The 21030-nt window shown below is 38.3% G+C and overlaps 2 long non-coding RNA genes across 3 annotated transcripts; both read right to left on the bottom strand.

Moving 5' to 3' along the window:
• Positions 1 to 7395: 7395 nt before the first annotated feature.
• LOC127742753 (uncharacterized) lies at positions 7396 to 8590 on the bottom strand. Its single transcript, XR_008004153.1, has 3 exons — positions 8573 to 8590; positions 8291 to 8406; positions 7396 to 7451 (listed from the first exon to the last, which is right to left on the bottom strand). It is a non-coding gene; the product is annotated as an uncharacterized LOC127742753 (long non-coding RNA).
• On the bottom strand, positions 8586 to 10316 carry LOC107470360 (uncharacterized). 2 transcript variants are annotated; one of them, XR_008004151.1, is made up of 6 exons: positions 9924 to 10316; positions 9642 to 9759; positions 9229 to 9538; positions 9076 to 9144; positions 8770 to 8955; positions 8586 to 8634 (listed from the first exon to the last, which is right to left on the bottom strand). It is a non-coding gene; the product is annotated as an uncharacterized LOC107470360 (long non-coding RNA). The 2 variants fall into 2 exon arrangements; XR_001588405.3 differs by having other exon boundaries at positions 8770 to 8912; positions 9924 to 10315.
• Between the last annotated feature and the right edge of the window lie 10714 nt (positions 10317 to 21030).

The following is a 21030-nucleotide window of genomic DNA, read 5'->3' on the forward strand; positions in this document are numbered from 1 at the left end:
CATCATCAGATTTATCATTAGGCTTCTCTGTACCAAAAACTGGTTGATGAAAATTTTTGACATAAAGCAAATCTTCTATCTTTGACTTCCACAAATCATAATTAGGACCATTAAGAGTGATCATCCTACTAGTATTAGTATTAGCTTCCATTGTTCACAAAATCACAAGCCCAGAAAAATACCAACAAGCTCTGATACCAGTATGAAAGAGCCTAGTAGCAGAAACGACACAAATATCCAACACAAGAACAATATGGAAGCACTCACAACACAATATGGCAGTAACTATAACAAGCAAATATAGCAAGTAAAGCAATAACAAGAACACACCGAGATTTTAACGTGGAAAACTTCCTCAATGTGAGAGGTAAAAATCACAGGTCATCCAGACCAATGAAATAGCTCCACTATAATCAAATGAGGTACAAGAGAGTCTCAAACAAAGCACAGAAAACGTGCATATAACCAGCCAAAATTTCAAAGCACCAAAGCGCACAAATAATAAGCAAGAAGATGAAATATAGCCAAAAAATAGAGCTGCTTTCAAAACCAATTTCTCCCTCTGCAAATCTCGAATTAAAATCTTCACCGTCCAGAATAAAGAACAAGATGTAATAAATTGACAGTTCAAATTTCACTTCGATCCAACGGTGAAGAAATGAGAAACCGCCGTTTCAAGATTGCTATTCTATGTAAAACGGAAAACCTAATTTCTCTCTTGCGAAGCCAATTTCTCTTATTGAAAACCTCCAATCAACATCTTCACCGACCAGAATGAAGAACAAGATGATAAGAATACACAGTTTAAATTTCAAGTTGATCCAACGGTGAGCAATTGAGAAACTGTCATTTAAAATTTACTGCTTTGGACAAAAACGGGAATTCTGTTTTCTCCCTTCTTTCTCTCTTTTGGTGGCTACTCTCTTTCTCTTAAAAGATCTCAAAAAACTGAATTAGGGTTGTGGCACTAGGGTGCAAGAATACACCCCCAAAATATTAGGCTTGGGCCTCACAAAGGAGAGAAGTCGTGTATATTATTAAATATTGTTGGAAAGCTCTGAAAGTTAGCTTTCCAATGCCGCTGGAATCACATCAATCGAATCTCTATAACTCGAGTTATTCAGGTTTGAGCGCAGAGAGGTCAGGGTTGACAGCATCATTCGCCTTCTCTTTTTCTGCGGAAACTCCATCAAATCCAGCCGAATGCTACCTAAAATAAACAGAATTGCACAAGACTCAAAGTAGCATCTATAGTGGCAAAAAGATAATTAATTCTTGATTAAACTCAACAAATTAAATGCAAATTCACTAGGAAAAGGTAGGAAAGATGCTCACGCATCACTGACTCAGAAAGTCGCTGGGGATGTGAGTGAGTGTGAGTGTTTTCTCTAAAAAGATTCCAACCTTTGTTCCTTCGATCTTTCACGTATTTATAGAAGTCTTCAATCAAATTCAGATATAACTTCCACGTGCGTTAATCCTTGAATAACTGTTTCCGCTTTTCTTGAGTGCAGTCTGTAACTGCCACTAACCATCTTCACTTATTAACTTTTTCACTTCTTCGATTGCTTCACTCTTTCTTTATGAGTCCTAGTCGATAAAAATTCTATCCTTTATCGATTGACCATCCTCGATGAATCCTATGTAGTTAATTTTCATTTCTTTTTTCAACTATCAAATTGCTTTAGAGATTGAAAACTTTTGCCTTCGATTCAGTTTTCTGTCTACCATCTTCAACACCAGTAACCTCTTCTTCGATCAAAGTCTGCCTCTTTGATTTTCACATTTGCGTCAATCGATTAATAGAGATTACCTAATGGAATACTTCATTGGCTCCAATCCAAAGTTAATTCTAACATATATTTGGAGGTTGATCCAAATATTTTGGCACTTGGCAATGATCAAAGTCTAACTTGTCGAACATTGGCTTGTCAAAAAATTCAATAACATCTTTATCGAAAATATTATTTTTGATATAACAAATGCCCTCTAAGTATTTATTTTTTTTTCCTCTAGAAGGAAGAAAATATAAATACTTACTATTATTCAATATTTTCGAGAGCGATACCAGTCATTTCTTCATCTTCTTCCTCAAATTTTTTCTCGACATAGTTAATCTATTTTTTGGAATGGAGTTTTAACTGCTTTACCTCAATCAGTCGAAATAGAAGGAATATGATGCAACTGTCGACCACTTTGGTTATCACCAATTCATCTCGAAAAGATGGTATTTCTATCACGGCTTCGACCAAAATAACTGCATCGAGCCTGTTGCTGTTGATATTCTCTCATTTTCTCTATCACCAAACTCTTGCCAATTCTTGATCCATCCAACCTCAATAGCTCTTCTTTATCGAAACTGATCTTCAATGGCTTGATCAATTTGAAACTGACCCCAAATAATTATTTGATCAATTTCATATATTGTACAAATTTTCACAAATATTTTTACATAGTGCAGGATAAAATATTAGTGAAGCATCAAGCCATTCTTGAAGAGCCAAGGATAATAATTTTTTTTTTTAATTTATTGAAGAAAAATTATATTTGATATAAGAAATTTCCCCAAGTATTTGTTTTCGAACTCTCGGGGTAAAGTGGCTGTTTGTGAACTATTGGATCTTTGACATTTTGTTGAATATTTTCAGCCGTATTTATTTTCGATACCTCATCGAATTTTTTATGACAATATATTACCCAAATCATGGTAATTTTTCTTTTCCTTCTCAGATCATTGTGGTCAGAGAGTTGTCATATTTGATGATTCGAAAATATCATAATCAATTTTTTTTTTCAAATTTTCAACTTCACAATTTCTAAAGTGAACAGAGAAGCTTTTTCTTATCTGAAATTTAATCAACTTTTTAGAATTTCAAAGTTGAATAAAGATTTTTTTTCTTTTCCACAGTTATATCTAACAACTACCAATAACCGCTTCTCAAGAACTTCTTTTTACATACATATTTGTACATACCGTTATAGAGTATGACATTCCTTCCAAAGTGCTCCAATATGCACCTGTAACTTGACAAAGTTTAAATTTGTCGAACATTAGCTTGTCGAAGAATTCAACAATAATTTGTTGAAAATATTATTTTTGATGATCTTTTTGCTAGATGGACAAAAGCAAAAATACTTATCATCATTGAATATTGTTTTCGACAAACTCATATTCAACCATTTCTCTTTCTTTCTTCATTTCTTTTATTTTTTTCAACTTGTCGAACTCTCTCAGCCAAATAGGTAAATTAGGAATATGCATATTGAGTAATTTTCGACGCATATACAAGCCAAGACCTTTGATGGCTATTTTGACGATCTCGCTTTCAGGGACCGACACATAACATCGATTGCGAGCATTTTTTAATCGAATTATATAGTCATCTATCGATTCTCCATCATCTTGTTCTATTGCAAGCAAACATTCAATTCTGCTCTATAAAATTGAGTATGAAAAGCATTTTCTAATTATGTCCATGTTAAAATCAAACTGGGTCTCAGATTTGAAAATCAAGTGAAAGCATTTTTTGTTAATGAAGCAGGAAAAAATTTCATTCTCAGATTTTTATTATCTGCCAAATTTTCTAATTCGACCATATAGCTAGCTATATGCTCGACAGTTGACTCTCCAGCCTCTCCTGCAATTTTTGTAATTATTTTGGGATTTTTTACACCCATTGGCACTTCTGTCATTTGCACTGCAGAAGAAAAAGAAGAAACAAAATATGGTCGATGCATGAGACCCACGTTGATACCCATTCCATTTAGGACATCCTCAACAATCCTTGTCACCTGATAATGATATCCACGCTATGTGTGAAGTCTATTCAAAACTTCATCAGCATTTTGATCTCATCGAATGAGACAAGGGATATTTTCTTCCCTTTCAGGATTGTTAAATACATTCTCCTTTTCATATCCTATGTTCTCCTGGTCTACTACCAAATCTTGGGGAATAAGCTATCCCTCATTATAATCAACAATTCGAGCAATTCTCTCAACTTGTTTAACCATTCGATCATATTTTGACTTATTATTAGCCAGGATAGGATTCAGAATAGTAGTCATCTGGTGAGTATATATGTCTACCATTTAAAAATTAATAACAAAAGAAAAATAAAAAAGTAAAAGAAAACTAAACGATACAACTTGTTAGTGTAGGTGATGACGACCTTTCCCCATTTAGCTTGCTGTCAAATTAGTTATGCCAACTTAGCATAAGTCTGTTAAATCTATTACAACCTCTAACTAACTTATTCTACCACACATTCTGCGCGCGCACACACACACACTCTCTCTCTCTTCAAGTTTTTGATACCTTACAAGGTATGTGAGCTTTGGTTCTGATCTATGCACTACAACATTTCTTTCGCAACACTAGTCTCAAGCTTCACAATAAACTTTAATGTCGTCGATTACAAATTTTCCAACTATAATCAAACTCGATGAACATAATTTTCAAGGCATGAAAGCGTCAAGTTCTTGCATGTGTGAAAGCCAATAAACTACAAAATCACATCACTGCGCTTTCAATTCCAAAAAAATTCAATTCAAGTCATGCACGAGCTAAAGGAAAAGTCTCGCAAGAATTTAAAGCGTTGGAACAACGAGATGAGTACTTAGTTGTGTGGATGCTTTCTGCTATAAATGAAGCTTTTGTAAACAAAGTAATTGAATATGAGTACGCGTATGAAATCTTGGAATCACAAATGCTTTGCAGCTAGGCTCAAATCAAAGATAAAAATGTTAAAGGCGCAACTGAAGATGATCAAGAAACACGCAACAGTGATAGAATACATAGCCATGTGGTTTATTCTATTTTCTTATTTTTATCCATGTGGTTTATTCTATTTCTAACAGTGAGCAAGTTCTGAATATTCTTAGTATCGAGGATGATGCGATCACTCCCGACTGAAGAAAACTTTGTCAATTTAATAATTTAATTTGAGATAATGTTAAAAAAGAAATACTATACGAATAATGCTAACCTGCGTGCAATAGGAAATTAGTACATAACATTTGACATTGGACATAGCTATGGTAGTCTCATCCATGCCCATGATTGTAGCAGAATAATGCATTCACTGACAGGGGCGGAGCTAGATAAAATATTGGAGAGGGCAAAAAATATTTACACAATAAAATAAGACTAAAATAAAATTTTAAGGGGGGGCTAAACTGAAATTTATATATAATTTACATGTAAAAAATTAAAATTAGGGGGGGCTATTGTCCCCTTTGCTTGTACCTAACTCCGCCCCTGTCCACTGATATGCCCAATGCCATCTCGTGAAGACATGCCAGGTATGTAGATCTCCAACTCAATTGTCTACAATAATCCAAATCTGCTATTAGTGGAAGGTACTTTGCATGGACTAAATTTCCTGACTTGTCTGTCAAGAATTGAATACCCAAAACTCAAGTTTTCTACTCTGGTGGCACATTGCCCATAGATGTGTTTCCCGTTTATTAGAAGACTCATATGTATAGCAGCATTTTTTAATGTGATTGTGCACTCTCCATATGACACTCTGACCTCCATCTTTCAACAAGTGCATCAATCAGCAAATAATCAATCTTGTAACTTGGTATTTCTTAAGCGTACAATATTTTTTTGCTTTGACTAGCACCATACGTATAAAATCGTCTAATTCTAAGTTCGTAGCACCACTGCTGCGAACTCGAAAATCTCTTGATTCCTATGATAATATAAAAGAAATAACAAAGTTTAGTTACTTCAAAATTAAATATTTGAAATTTGATTAAAAAAATAAATCAAAAGAATAATTTTTAAATTAATTGCAATGCACTTGATTATTTTAAGTATATGCATATACACCATTTAATGTCAATTAGTTATAACTCAAATGACATTGTCTTTCCGTACTCATTTAATAGGTTGCAGATTCGAATCTCCTTATTTTTAGTATATATATATATATATACCATTTAGTAATATTTATGATTTATGATTATCAATATATTGTGTAGAAAAACCATTTAGTAATATTTATGATTAATAATAGAAAAACAAAAAAGTCCAAAGAAAAAAAATTAACACTTACTATAACAATAAGAATAAAAGTACTTAATACATATAATTAGTTATTTACCTCAATTCTATGAATTCGTTTAACAATATGTCTTTTTCTTTTCATAATTATATCACGTCTATTATGATAACGAGAAGACATTATATAAAACTTAACAAAAGACAGTTTTTTAGCAAAAAACAAACACGGTATAGTTTTAACTAACAAAAAAATCAAATAAAAAACTAAAAAAAAAAATCTAGTTTTCAATTCAATGTTCAACCTAAAACAATATGCTTCGAGAGTAAACTTTGTTTGAAAGTTCTCCCTTTAATACAAATTCAAAACAACAATGTTCAAATCCAAAATCATTGAAATATATACAATTCAAAAGAAAAATAAGTAGTGAGTTGAAAGTTAACAATTAAAACAAATACATGCAGCGAGATTTTTTTGGGTGACTCTGACACTTCTGATTTTTTTCTCTTCCGAAGTCGCCAGTAGCTGCGGCAATTTGTGTCTCTGACCCCGTGCCTTTTTCATTGCACAATGCGCACAAAAATACATCTCTATTACCACGCTTTTAATGCATGAAAAAAAACTGAAAAAATGTGACGAGGTTTTTATCACGGTTTTTAAGTTATCAGTACGCTTTTGAAAGAATTACATTTGCAAGCATATTTATTGCCACGCTTTATTTTTTGCCACATTTTTACAGATTGCCACGCTTAAAAACGTAACCGTATGTGAAAGATATAGCCACGCTTTTGGCTATAGAGAGATACATCCACCTTTTAAAGCATGGCAATAATGAGAGATACGGCCACGCTTTTAAAGCGTGGCTATATCTTGTCAAATTTAAAAAAAAATCCTAGTATATCCTTATCAAATTAAATGAACAGAACATAGTAAAACCTGTTTGCAACCACCAAGAACAATAAGTATGTAGAAAACAAAGTCAAGTAGCAGGTCAAATAATTTTACATCATTTAGAAAAATCTGTAATCACATTGGGGATACAAAATTATGAACTAGTGTTATTACAATCTTCAAATGATCAAAATAATGCATTAGAAAAAACAGTATGATAAAACAAGATATAAAAGAGCATGATGAAGCCGACTAAGAGACAACATCAAGTAATAATCCATTTTTGGTACAGTATTGGATAGTAAAATTTTCAGAATCCCTCAATAATTTATTTAGATTCAGAGCTTTAAATCCTTGCAATTCTTTCCCTGCCGCCATTAAGCCTGTTGCCTGTTCAATTCAATAAATAAGGGGTTATGCACAAGCCACCCGAAAAAGGTATCCAGGGACAATAGAATCTCAAGGATCCAGGTTACAAAGCAAAAGGAAATGCTTGCCTGTGCAGCACTGCTTGATGGTTCTCCCTCACTGGCACTGCAATTACATGGCCTATATAGCAGTAATAATTCATCAATTTCCATGACTCAAGGAATGAAGATTAGTAGCAAGAGAGTACATTACATGGCAAGACAACCTTGGTACCGAAGCAACAACCAAAGTTCATATAAAGCAAAGCAAAGAAAAGAAAAGAAAAGAAAAGAAAAGCAAAGAAGAAAAGAAATGAACCTACTAGAAACAGTATCAAACAAGGATAACCACTCAAACCTAAATCTTTGTAATCTGCCAAATTCAGTTTATCAAACAAATCAGATACCTCAACATATTTTCATAGGAATGAAATCTTAATAATATATTCTCCAAATCTTTCACAGCCATCATTGTTTTTTTAATTAGCTTTTGATATATATATTAGTAATAGACAATAACAACTACTATCAAAGTAATTAACTACTACTATCCCATGTTGAAGGTTCCTCAATAATAATGTAAAGTCGATAAAAAATATTAACGCTAGCTCTATATCCCTCTCCTAATGCTAAATATCTAGTTCTAATTATTATTGCCGAAACATTGAGACAAAGAATGAAGGGAGCCAGAGAATATAAACCTAGCTAGAAAAAGAACTTATTGCTTACTTTGTTAGTTAAATTATTTTGATTCGCAATCAGACATACAACGAATAGAGGATCCTAAGAAATTTCATTAGTCAAAAACTGTTTGTACGAAAAACAGAGAAGAAAATCCTCTACTTTCGTTCTAATCAAGATCAATGCAATAAAATCATGTATATGGCGTTAGATTTAAGTTCACTCACCTTGCTGAGTTACTTGTATATATTCCTACATTAACAAGAAAAAGAATCAAATTATTTCTATCTACAAACAAACCTGAGTCTCAGCTGAATTCAAACCAGAAGAAAATGGCTTCACATCATCATCTGTAAATCCTTTTAGACCAGCAATAATGTCATTCACGGCGACGGAATCATCCCAGGGTGCGAACTCTGTGATGAAAAGCAACTTTGATAAAAAAATGCTTTTTAAGTATTATTCATCATAACATTTAAACCAAAACTTGAATATTTTAACACAAACATCTTAGAGCTATTAATTTTATCAATATTTGAACAGTTTGGAAGAAATAATAAATGGAAAATGTTGCACATATACCCCTTAGGATTTATCCCAAGTCCCAAAATTATGCTTCCATCGGTAACAACAACCATATTAACCTAAAAAGAACATAAAAAGAGATGTCTCATTATTAAAATGTTGAAATGCATCATTGTTCATCACTATTGTGCGTATAAGGTTGAGCTTCAATTAGAAAAAAAAATAATAAAACCATAGCAGATAAAAATATATACCTTATACACTCATTATGATGCAGTTTGTAGTGAGTTTTCCATCGGTTGGCCAATCAATTCTATGTAGTGAGTTTGTAGCATTGTGCACTCCTAAATCCACAGCACTTTTCGCAGATAAAAACACAAGGAACTTTCCATTTGGGCTGGTCAAAATTCCAAAATATCGCCATAGTTTTAGGCACCTACCTTCTCAATAATTGATATAGTTTCATAAACTAGTAAAATTTGCTCCATTCACTTTGAATGTTGAGCCTTATTCAATTATCAAAAAGAAAAAAAGAAGAAAAAACATACATACATACATACCTGAATCTTGGAAAGAGGGCATAGCTTATGATTCGAGTAAGGTTCAGTATATGACATTCTTGAATTGAGCTACATGAAAAGAAATATATACTAGTATCTAAAAGGATTCAAAAGAGAGATAATTTAGAAGATATTATTACTAAAGTGACTTACTTGATCTCTTGTTCATTAGATTTTGAGTCATGATGAGGTGCTCTAACTGCATACAATTAATAACACACCTCTTCTTGAATATATCCACCAGTGTCTCTCAATACAGCATTTCCTAAAGTAAGTATTTACTAATGGCCCTCACAATCCACCAACCGAAGTAAGTATTTACTTCACATAAATGCTAATGTAGTAATAGGCATCTCAAACCTAAGTAGCAATAATGTCACATACATTTTTCATTTTAGCTTTACCTCTGGTTTCAAGTCTCTATGAATGATACCATAACTTTGTAATATTTTTATACCAGAACCTACAAAACACAGGACCAAACTCCTTAGTTGCAAACTTGCAAGGCTAAACATGCTCCAACACCAAAAGAATACTTCAATAAAGAATGCAGGAAAAAGAGTTACCGAGCTGCTGCATGAATCTTCTGGCAGTTTGTTGTTGAACGCTCCCATGGGATCGGATATAAGAAGCAAGGTTCCCTCCAGCACAGAACTCCATCACTAAGTACGCACATCCATCATACTAAAGTAGAAATTAGAATAGCGAAAGTTTAAATAACAATAATAAAATGATCCTTCAATTATGCAACAACGAATTGATTTTTTTTCCAACATATTTCACTTTAATTTAAAAAATAAGAAAAAGGGCATTCAAATAAAAGGGAACTAAAATTAAAAAAGAAGAACCTGGAAGAAATCAAGGAGGCGAACGATGTTGGGGTGGTTGACGAGGATAAGAAATTGAGGTCGCAGTGGAACGATGACTTAAGGCGAGGGCTGAGTTTGGAGAGGAAGACCTGTTTCACTGCCACCTCTTCGCCGGTGCCTCTATGCTCTGCCCTCCACACCGCCGAAAACAATCCCTTTCCGATCTTCCGCTTCAAAATGATGTCCTTTACTCTTACGAGGAACGTGCCACCACCGCTGTTGCATGAGAAGGATGGCAGATTGGCAGGGCAGGAGAATGGCGTCACAGATGGAGGAGGAGGGAGGGACGCGCTATCGTCTACGATTCTACGGAGGGAGGGAGACGTATAGGGCTCGAAGTGAATCGAGTTGAGTCGAAAACTAAGCTTATCTTGAAGTTTAAGTTTGATTCACTGAAAACTCATAAGCTTACTCGAACTTAAGTTCAAATAATAGGAACATAATCGATAATTTTATACCAATAAATTATAACTTATGTATTTTAAAAATATTTAAAAAAATTAATTTTATATATTATTTATTTATTAATAAATTATAAATTTTTTATTTATATATATATAGCCAGTTTACGAGTTAATAAACTTGAATTTGACTCATTTAATTTATGAGCTCAATTTTAGAATCGAATTTGGTTCATCAGCTCATGAATTTAGCTTATCAAAGTATTAACGAGTCGAACTCGAGTTGGCTCATGAGCTACCTTGATTCACTTCCAGTCCTAAGACATTATGGAGAAGAATGGAGATTCTGAGAATAGGGGTGAGGGAGGCGCTGCCCAGTAAGTCTCACTTAGGGTTAGGGATGTTGTTATTAGGTTATTAGGAATGTTAGATTTTGATAAAAGAAGGAAAGTTTTTTTTGTTGGGAAATCTTTTGGCCACGTTTTTGAAGCATGCTAAAAGAATTAAAAGAAACAGCTACGCTTTTAAAACGTCACTATAACAAAACTATGTTGCCACGTTTTGAAATTGTACCTGTTTCTCGCACACAAAAAGTGTTGCTAAATCTCTAATTAATTGCCACCTTCATAAAAACATAGTCATTAACCTTTTTCGCCACGTTTTTAAAGTATGACAAAAAAATATGGTCAAATCTCTAATCAAACACTACCCTCATAAAAAGGTGGTCATTGACCTTTTTGGCCACACTTTTAAAGCGTGGCAAGAAAAAAACATGACCACGAAACTTTTTTCTTGTAGTCGCCACTTCCAATGACATTTTCCTTTCAAAGCATTTTTGAAAAAAATCACATATTGGTGACTTAAGTTAAAATTGCTCATATTTAGGATTACTTAACTTTTTTATTTCATTGGCGAAATTTTTTGGTCACCTACAATTTTATCTATGCCTTTAGTATCTCTGTCAGTTTTGTTAAGATCACCTTTACTAACTTATTTTACAGTTGATATGTCGCTGTTCACAACCTCTCCACACCTCTTTTCTTACTTAATTTCTGATCTTTGAATCTACTTTTCTCTTTCAATTTTTCTTTTTCTGAAATCGATGTATCCAAGAATTATCCTGGATGATTTTGGATGTTTTTTGATAGTTTTGCTGCTCACCACCATTTCGAAATCAAACGATTTTGCTTAAGATTCAAACTAGACTAAGTATCTATTCGTTACCTGGAGACTTCGGTTCCTGGAGAGGTCGGGTGCTTCGACATGGGGGAAACAGGTGAGACCCTGGAGTGACGTGGGGCGAGGGTTCAGATGTCGATGATGTCAGAGGGAGCGTGCGGAACGGGGGGCGGCCACCTGCAAGGACACTCAGACGAGCAAGTCAGTGTCCATACGTGTTGGTAACCAAATTAGGTAAAATGATGTGTACCTTAGAGGGAGTGCTGACATTTTCCCTTATATACCGTGCTGGGTAGGCCTGAAGGTGACCTAGCCCATTGTCTAGGATGCTTTGTGCTGCTCCTGCTCACGTGGGGAAGCGTTGGCGGTCCTAACCGTCAGGTCGGGGATTTGGGTCCGGTCCCGATGACTCCGACCCGACCATTTCAGCTAGGTGGTTTGGTCCGTACAAGGAGCGTGGCCGTATGCTGCCCGGGTCGGGTATCCGAAGGCCGACCCGTAGGGTTCCTTTATTGTTGGTTTGGGTCTGGGCCGGAGGTGGCGCTCCGACCCGGCGAGTAGGCAGACTGGGCCTAGGGCGATCCGTAACAGTGCCCTAACGCGCTAGCCTCGAGGTTTTCGAGCTCGTGACTAGGCGCATTTACAGTAAGGGCGTGTCATTCTCCTCGGAAATCCGTTGGTGGCGTTTCGTGTTTTGCACGCGTGGTTGCCTCGTCTTTGGTGCTGTCTCCTTGACTTCCGTGCGGGGTATTAAATGCCCCATCATTTCAAAGTTTGTGAAAAGACAAGTATGCCTCTTCCTTTTGGCGCTCTTTCTTCGACGGTTACATTTCTCTCCCTACTTTTGTTTCGCAGACCCTTCACAGTCCCATTTTCTCTCTTTTGTTTTCCTGTGCCGCTGCTCTCAATCCTCCTCCTGCTTTGAGTGCTCCTGCTCTTGCTTGGATTCTTCTCTGTTACTGGTATTTTTCGAGGTTCTTCATTTTTGGTACGTCTTTTTCGCGGTTTTCTATCCTTTCTAGTTGCTTTCCTTGATTTTGTGTGTTTTGTGCGTTTTTCTTGTGTGCACGCTTGGGTTTTGTTCTTGCTTTCCTTTCTTTTGGGTTTTGCTGGGGATTTTCATGTTCTGGGTTAGTGTAGGGATATTTGAAAGGGGTGTTTTGAGGGACCTTACTTTTGCTTTTGTTTTGTGTGGGTTCCCGATCTTCCGTTCTGATTGAGCGGTGCCCTCGCTGTAGGTATGGCCAAGCGTTCTATCCTCCCGAGCCCGGCTCAGCGACCGCTAGCCGACTTCGTCGATCACTACGCTTAGGTGTCCTCCGACGTGAGGGACACCCCCTCCCAGGTTACGAAGGAGGGTCTTTAAAATTTGCGTTAGGCGGGGCTCTTATGTGGGGGTGGTCCCGAAGAGGCGCTCTACCAGGCTTATGTTCCTGCTACTTGGGAACGCGTATGCCCAAAAAACTTGATGGCCCCCTGAGTTGCTAATTAGATGCGGGTCTATGAACCCATGTTCACGACTTTAGGGGTTCGACTGCCCTTCACCCCTTTTGTCACGGGTTTGCTTAACCGCTGCGATGTTGCTCCGTCGCAACTGCATCCGAACAGTTAGGCTGCCATCCGCTGATTCGAGATGGTCTGCGAATATCTGGAGCTGCTGACCTCTGTAAATGTCTTCCTCTACCTTTTCCTCCTTACAAACCCTTCTCGCCAGAAGGCGAAAAAGGGATACATGTCCTTTAGGGCCCAACAAGGTCGCATGATTTTTGGCCTCTTCGAGGATTTTTATCATGGCTTCAAGTCCACCTTTTTTAAGGTTAAGCCTATTGAAGGTCATCAGCCCTTCTGGTTGACCCTTGAGGGGGATAGACCGATCCCGACGTACTGGAGTTTTGGAGCGGGATCTGATTACTTGATTAAGATTTCCTATGATGGACTGAGCCCGGAGGATCGTAATATTGCTGACATCTTGTTGGCAATTTTTGGTGAGAGAAACCTTAACCCCCGTATGGTTATGGGGGATCAGGAGGCCGGTCGGTCTTATGTTGGTGAGTTTTTTACCTTTTGTTTCTTATGCCTTCGTTTTCCTATTGCTTATACCTTTTTTTTTTGCTTTTTTCAGTTTCTATGGCTGGCGGGATGAAAACTTTGGCCGACTTGATGAGCCTTATTCAAGGGAGCGAGGAAGGTGGTGAGGACTCGTCGGCGACCCCTTTGGTGAGCCAGGACCGTGAGGCTATCGGGGAAGGCAGCGGTCCGGCCGCCGTGGTTGACCAAGGCAGCCCGCTAAGGCTGGAACCTCTGTTGTGGACCACCTGGGGAAGGCGAGTGTGGAGACAGAAGAGATTCTTAATGATGATTTGGGATTTGGTGATGATTTGCAAGCCGCTGACAATTCAAAGAAGAGGAAACGGGACTCCAGGAAGGCACTTTCGGTCATGGAGAAAAACTTCGATACTGGGGGTTTTATTGAGTCTCAGCTACTCCCTGGTACGGAAGAGTTCTTGCATGACGCTGATCTTTCTGGGCAAGCGAGGTGGATTTATCGCAGCCTTCTCCGAGCAGCTGCCATTGCCAAAAAGCTGGAGCCCGTCTTGGGGAACTATCATACTATGGAGGTGAAGCTTCGGGATTCGCAGAAAGATTTGACGGACTCGAGATCTTGAGAGGAGTCTTTGAAGAAGAAATTATCTATGTTGGAAGGGAAATCCAAAGAGTATGCTGAAGAAGCGAGTAGGTTGATGGAGCGGGATGTTGCTTTGATGAAGGATCTGAACACTTCTCGCGGTGAGACTGACACGGCTAAGAAAAGGGTGGAGGAGCTGGAGGAGAAACTTAAGTTGACGAAGAGCTCGGCGGAGGCCGCTCGCAAGGAGATGGTTGTTTTGAAGAAAAAGAATAGGGAGCTTGCACAGGGGGCTCGGGAGGCCGTGAGCTAACCGAAGAGGGGATTAAGCTTCAGGTGGCTGTACTTGCTCCCGATCTTGATCTTACTCAAGTGGGTGCCCTCAAGACTATTGAGGACGGGAAGATCGTCGACCTCTTGAAGCCTTGAGGTGGTGGTTTCTCCTGTTTCTTTCTTTGTAGTTTACTTTTTTGGTGTTTGGGCATGTATAGGCGCCTTTGCTTGTAATGAACATTTTCTTTTTATGAATGATTTTGTTAACGCTTTCTCGCTTGCTCGGGCCGTCACGGCCTTGTTTTGGTTTGTTGTTTTCGTTTATCCGGGCCGTCTTGGCTTTTCTCTTGGCTATTTTTCCTATGTATCTTGCCTTGGATTTTTAAACTCGGGTCCTTTTGGTTGTCAGGGTGATCAGTCCCGAGCTTCCGTTAGGTCGACCGTTCATTTATTGTCATTATGCTGCTTCAAAAATCTTTGAGAAAAACAAAGTTCATTGTGTATATTTATGCGAAACTTTAAAACATAATAAGGATGCAATATGTACATATGCGTAAAATAGGAAAGAAACTAAGGGGTCGAGGCGGATGTGGTCGTGTTGTCAGACCGCTCGGCCACTTCTCTTACGAGTAGAACCTTTTTAGGTTTGCCATGTTCCATGTTCCATGTTCTTGTCTAGTTTTTCTAGCTTGTATGCGCCTTTGCCGAGGACTTCCTTTACCCTGTAGGGTCCTTCCCAATTCGCAGCCAATTTACCTTCCCCTGGGGTCGGTGGCCCTATGTCATTTCGACGTAAGACCAGGTCGCCTTCCCTGAGGTTCCTTTTTATGACTCTGCCTTTGTATCTTAGGGCTATCCTTTGCTTGATTGCTACCTGGTGGACGAAATTGTGATAATCACTAATGGCTCTTTGGTGTGTGCATCTATTAACTCAGCACTTCCTTTCCACAACTCTGTTCAACTAACCAGCAAGTGTACTGGGTCGTCCAAGTAATAAACCTTACGTGAGTAAGGGTCGATCCCACAGAGATTGTTGGTATGAAGCAAGCTATGGTCGTCTTGTAAATCCCAGTCAGGCGGATTCAAATGTGATTGGATTAGATAATTAAAATATAAATAAAATAAACAGGAAATAAAGATAAAGTTACTCATGTAATCCAATGGTGGGAATTTCAGATAGGTGCATGGAGGTGCTGTGTTCCTTCCGAATCTCTACTTTCTTATTACATTCATCCAATCCTTCTTACTCCTTTCCATGGCAAGCTGTATGTAGGACATCACCGTTGTCAATGGCTACATCCCATCCTCTCAGTGAAAAAGGTCCAAATGCTCTGTCACAGCACGGCTAATCATTTGTCGGTTCTCAATTAGGTTGGAATAGAATCTAGTGATTCTTTTGCGTCTGTCATTAACGCCCAGCCTTCAGGAGTTTGAAGCTCGTCACAGTCATTTAATCCCGGAATCCTACTCAGAATACCACAGACAAAGTTAGACTTTCCGAATTCCCATGAATGCCGCCATCAATTCTAGCTTATACCACGAAGATTCTGATTAAGGAATCCAAGAGATATGCGCCCGGTCTAAGGTAGAATGGAAGTGGTTGTCAATCACGTGCATTCATAGGTGAGAATGATGATGAGTGTCACGGATCATCACATTTATCAAGTTGAAGTGCAACGAATATCTTAGAACATGAATAAATCGAATTGGTTAGAAAATAATAGTAATTGCATTGAAACTTGAGGTACAGCAGAGCTCCACACCCTTAATCTATGGTGTGTAGAAACTCCACCGTTGAAAATACATAAGTGAAAGGTCCAGGAATGGCCGAATGGCCAGCCCCCATGATCTGAGAACTAAACGTCTCAAGATGTCTAATACAATAGTAAACTATCCTATTTATACTAGACTAGCTACTAGGGTTTACAGGAGTAAGTAATTGATGCACGAGCTGAGGCTTCTCTTGGAGTTTAATGCCAAGTTGTAACGTGTTTTGGGCGTTCAACTCTGGTTCGTGACGTGTTTCTAGCGTTTGACTCCAGACAGCAACATGGAACTGGCGTTGAGCGCCAGTTCACGTCGTCAATTCTCGAACAAGGTATAGACTATTATATATTGCTGGAAATCTCTGGATGTCTACTTTTCAACGCCGTTGAGAGCGCGCCATTTGAAGTTTTGTAGCTCCAGAAAATCCATTTCGAGTGCAGGGAGGTCAGATTCCAACAGCATCAGCAGTCCTTTGTCAGCCTCCTTATCAGAGTTTTGCTCAGGTTTCTCAATTTCAGCCAGAAAATACCTGAAATCACAGAAAAACACACAAACTCATAGTAAAGTCCAGAAATGTGAATTTAGCATAAAAACTAATGAAAATATCCCTAAAAGTAACTAGATCATACTAAAAACTACGTAAAAATAATGCCAAAAAGCGTATAAATTATCCGCTCATCACAACACCAAACTTAAATTGTTGCATGTCCCCAAGCAACAGAAAATCAATTAGGATAAAAAGAAGAGAATATACTATAAATCTCAGAATATCAATGAATATGAATTCTAATTAGATGAGCAGGACTTGTAGCTTTTTGCTTCTGAACAGTTTTGGCATCTCACTTTTTCCTTTGAAGTTTAGAATGATTGGCTTCTCTAGGAACTTAGAATTTCGGATAGTGTTATTAATTTTCCTAGTTAAGTATTTTGATTCTTGAACACAGCTACTTTTATGAGTCTTGACCGTGGCCCTAAGCATTTTGTTTTCCAGTATTACCACTGGATACATAAATGCCACAGACACATGACTGGGTGAACCTTTTCAGATTGTGACTCAGCTTTGCTAGAGTCCCCAATTAGAGGTGTCCAGAGCTCTTAAGCACACTCTTTTTGCTTTAGATCACGACTTTAACCACTCAGTCTCAAGCTTTTCACTTGGACCTTCATGACACAAGCACATGGTTAGGGACAGCTTGATTTAGCCGGTTAGGCCTGGATTTTATTTCCTTGGGCCCTCCTATCCATTGATGCTCAAAGCCTTGGATCCTTTTTACCCTTGCCTTTTGGTTTTAAGGGCTATTGGCCTTTTCTGCTTGCTTTTTCTTTTTTTTTTCTAAATTTTTTTCCACTTTTTTTTTGCAAGTCTTTTGCTTTTTCACTGCTTTTTCTTGCTTCAAGAATCAATTTTCATGATTTTTCAGATTATCAATAGCATTTCTCTTTGTTCATCATTCTTTCAAGAGCCAATAATTTTAACATTCATAAACAATAAGATCAAAATTATGCACTGTTCAAGCATTCATTCAGAAAACAAAAAGTATTGTCACCACATCAATATAATTAAACTAGATTTAGGGATAATTTCGAAATTCATGTAATTCTTGTTCTTTTGAATTAGAAACATTTTTCATTTAAGAGAGGTGAAGGATTCATGGAATTATTTATAACCTTAAGACATAGTTACTAAATACTAATGATCATGAAGTAGAGACACAAAACATAGATGAACACATAACATAAAAACTGAAAAGCAGAAAAATAAGAACAAGGAATGAATCCACCTTAGTGGCGTCTACTTCTTGAATGACCAACAATGTCCTTAAGCTCCTCTATGTCCCTTCCTTGCCTTTGTTGCTCCTCCCTCATTGCTCTTTGGTCTTCTCTAATTTCATGGAGAATGATGGAGTGCTCTTGATGTTCCACCCTTAATTGTTCCACATTTAAGGAAGTGTTGAGTTGTTCCCAATAGTTGTTGGGAGGAAAGTGCATCCCCTGAGGTATCTCAGGGATTTTTTGATGATGAGCTTCCTCATGCATCTCTTGAGATCCGTGGAGGGTCTCTCTTGTTTGCTCCATCCTCTTCTTGGTGATAAGCTTATCCTCTTCAATGAGGATGTCTCCTTCTATGATAACTCCAGCTGAGTAACATAGATGGCAAATAAAATGAGGAAAAGCTAGCCTTGCCAAAGTAGAGGACTTATCGGCTATTTTGTAGAATTCATGGAAGATGACTTCATGAACTTCTACTTCCTCTCCAATCATAATGCTATGAACATGATGGCCCGATCCACAGTAACTTCAGATCGGTTGCTAGTAGGGATGATGAAGCGTTGGATGAACTCCAACCATCCTCTAGCTACAGGCTTGAGGTCCAGTCTTCTCAGTTGAACTGGCTTGCTTTTGGAGTCTCTTTTCCATTGAGCTCCTTCCACACATATGTCCATAAGGACTTGGTCCAACCTTTGATCAAAGTTGACCCTTCTTGTGTAGGGGTGTGCATCTCCTTGCATCATGGGCAAGTTGAATGCCAACCTCACATTTTTCGGACTAAAATCTAAGTATTTTTCCCGAACCATTGTAAGATAGTTCTTTGGATTCGGGTTCATACTTTGATCATGGTTTCTAGTGATCCATGCATTGGCATAGAACTCTTGAACCATTAAGATTCCGACTTGTTGGATGGGGTTGGTTAGAACTTCCCAACCTCTTCTTTGGATCTCATGTCGGATCTCCGGATACTCATTTTTCTTGAGCTTGAAAGGGACCTCAGGGATCACCTTCTTCTTGGCCACAATATCATAGAAGTGGTCTTGATGAGATTTCGAGATGAATCTCTCCATCTCCCATGACTCGGAGGTGGAAGCTTTTGTCTTCCCTTTCCCTTTTCTCGAGTAAGAGAAGAAAGAAAAGAAGAAGAAGAAGAGAAAATATGGAGGAGAGTGAGGGGGAGGTGTATTCGGCCAAGGTGTAGAAGAGGGGGTTGTGTTGTGTGAAAATGAAGTAGAATGGAGGGGTATATATAGGGAGGCGGAGAGGGTAGGTTCGGCCATTTAGAGTGGGTTTGGGTGGGTAAAATTTTTGAATTTTGAAGGTAGGTGGGGTTTATGGGGAAGAGTGGATGGATGTGAGTGGTGAATGGGGTAATTGGGAAGAGAGGTTGAGGTGATTGGTGAAGGGTTTTTGGGAAAGTGTGTTATAGGATTATTAGGAGGTAAAGTGGGGATCCTGTGGGGTCTACAGATCCTGAGATGATCCTGTGGGGTCCACAGACCCTGAGGTGTCAAGGATTTACATCCCTGCACCAATTAGGCATGTAAAATGCCTTAGCATACCATTCTGGCATTTAAACGCCGAAGGGATGCACGTTCTGGGTGTTCAACGCCCATGTGCAGCATGTTTCTGGCGTTGAACACCAGTTCCATGCTTGTTGCTAGCGTTCAGCGCCAGCTTTCCTCAGGGCATATTCCTGGCGTCCAAACGCCAGGATGTTGCTTGTTTCTAGCATTCAGCGCCAGATCCATGCTCTGTTCTGGCGTTGAACGCCAGCCAGATGCACTTTACTGGCGTTTAAACGCCAGTAAGTCCTTCCTCCAGGGTGTGATTTTTCTTCTACTGTTTTTTGATTCTATTTTTAATTTTAATAATTTTTTTCGTGACTCCACATGATCATGAACCTAATAAGACACAAAATAACAATAAAATAAAATTAAAATTAGATAAATAAAAATTGGGTTGCCTCCCAATAAGCGCTCTTTTAATGTCATTAGCTTGACAGTGGGCTCTCATGGAGCCTCACAGATATTCAAAGCATGATGAGGGCCTCCCAACACCAAACTTAGAGTTTGAATGTGGGAGCTTCTCAACACCAAACTTAGAGTTTGGTTGTGGCCTCCCAACACAAACTTAGAATTTGACTGTGGGGGCTCTTTTTGACTCTGTACTAAGAGAAGCTTTTCATGCTTCCTCTCCATGGTTACAGAGGAAGGTCCTTGAGCTTTAAACACAAGATAGTCCCCATTCAATTAAAGGACTAATTCTCCTCTGTTAACATCAATCACAGCTTCTGTTGTGGCTAGGAAGGGTCTTCCAAGGATGATGCATTCATCTTCTTCCTTCCTAGTGTCTAAGATTATGAAATCAGCAGGGATGTAAAAGCCTTCAACCTTTACTAACACGTCCTCTACTAATCCATAAGCTTGTCTTACTGACTTGTCTGCCAATTGTAATGAGAATAAGGTAGGTTATACCTCAATAATCCCTAGTTTCTCCATTACAGAGAGTGGCATAAGATTTATCCCTGACCCCAGATCACACAGAGCCTTGTTAAAGGTCATGGTGCCTATGGTACAGGGTATTAAGAATTTACCAGGATCTTGTCTCTTTTGAGGTAAAGTTTTCTGAGCCCATGTATCTAGTTCACTAATGAGCAAGGGAAGTTCACCTTCCCAAGTCTCATTACCAAACAACTTGGCATTCAGCTTCATGATAGCTCCTAGATATTGAGCAACTTGCTCTCCAGTTACATCTTCATCCTCTTCTGAGGAAGAATAGTCTTCAGAGTTCATGAATGGCAGAAGGAGATTTAGTGGAATCTCTATGGTCTCTATAGGAGCCTCAGATTCCTTTAGGTCCTCAATAGGGAACTCCTTCTTGCTTGAGAGACGTCCCAGGAGGTCTTCCTCACTAGGATTTTCGTCCTTCTCCTCCCTTGTGGATTCGGCCATATTGATTACATCAATGGCCTTGCACTCTCCCTTTGGATTCTCTTCTGTATTGCTTGGGAGAATACTGGGAGGAGTTTCAATGATTTTCTTACTCAGCTGGCCCACTTGTGCCTCCA

This window comes from Arachis duranensis, chromosome 10 (genome assembly GCF_000817695.3).
Source record: "Arachis duranensis cultivar V14167 chromosome 10, aradu.V14167.gnm2.J7QH, whole genome shotgun sequence".
NCBI classification, from domain to species: Eukaryota; Viridiplantae; Streptophyta; class Magnoliopsida; order Fabales; family Fabaceae; genus Arachis; species Arachis duranensis.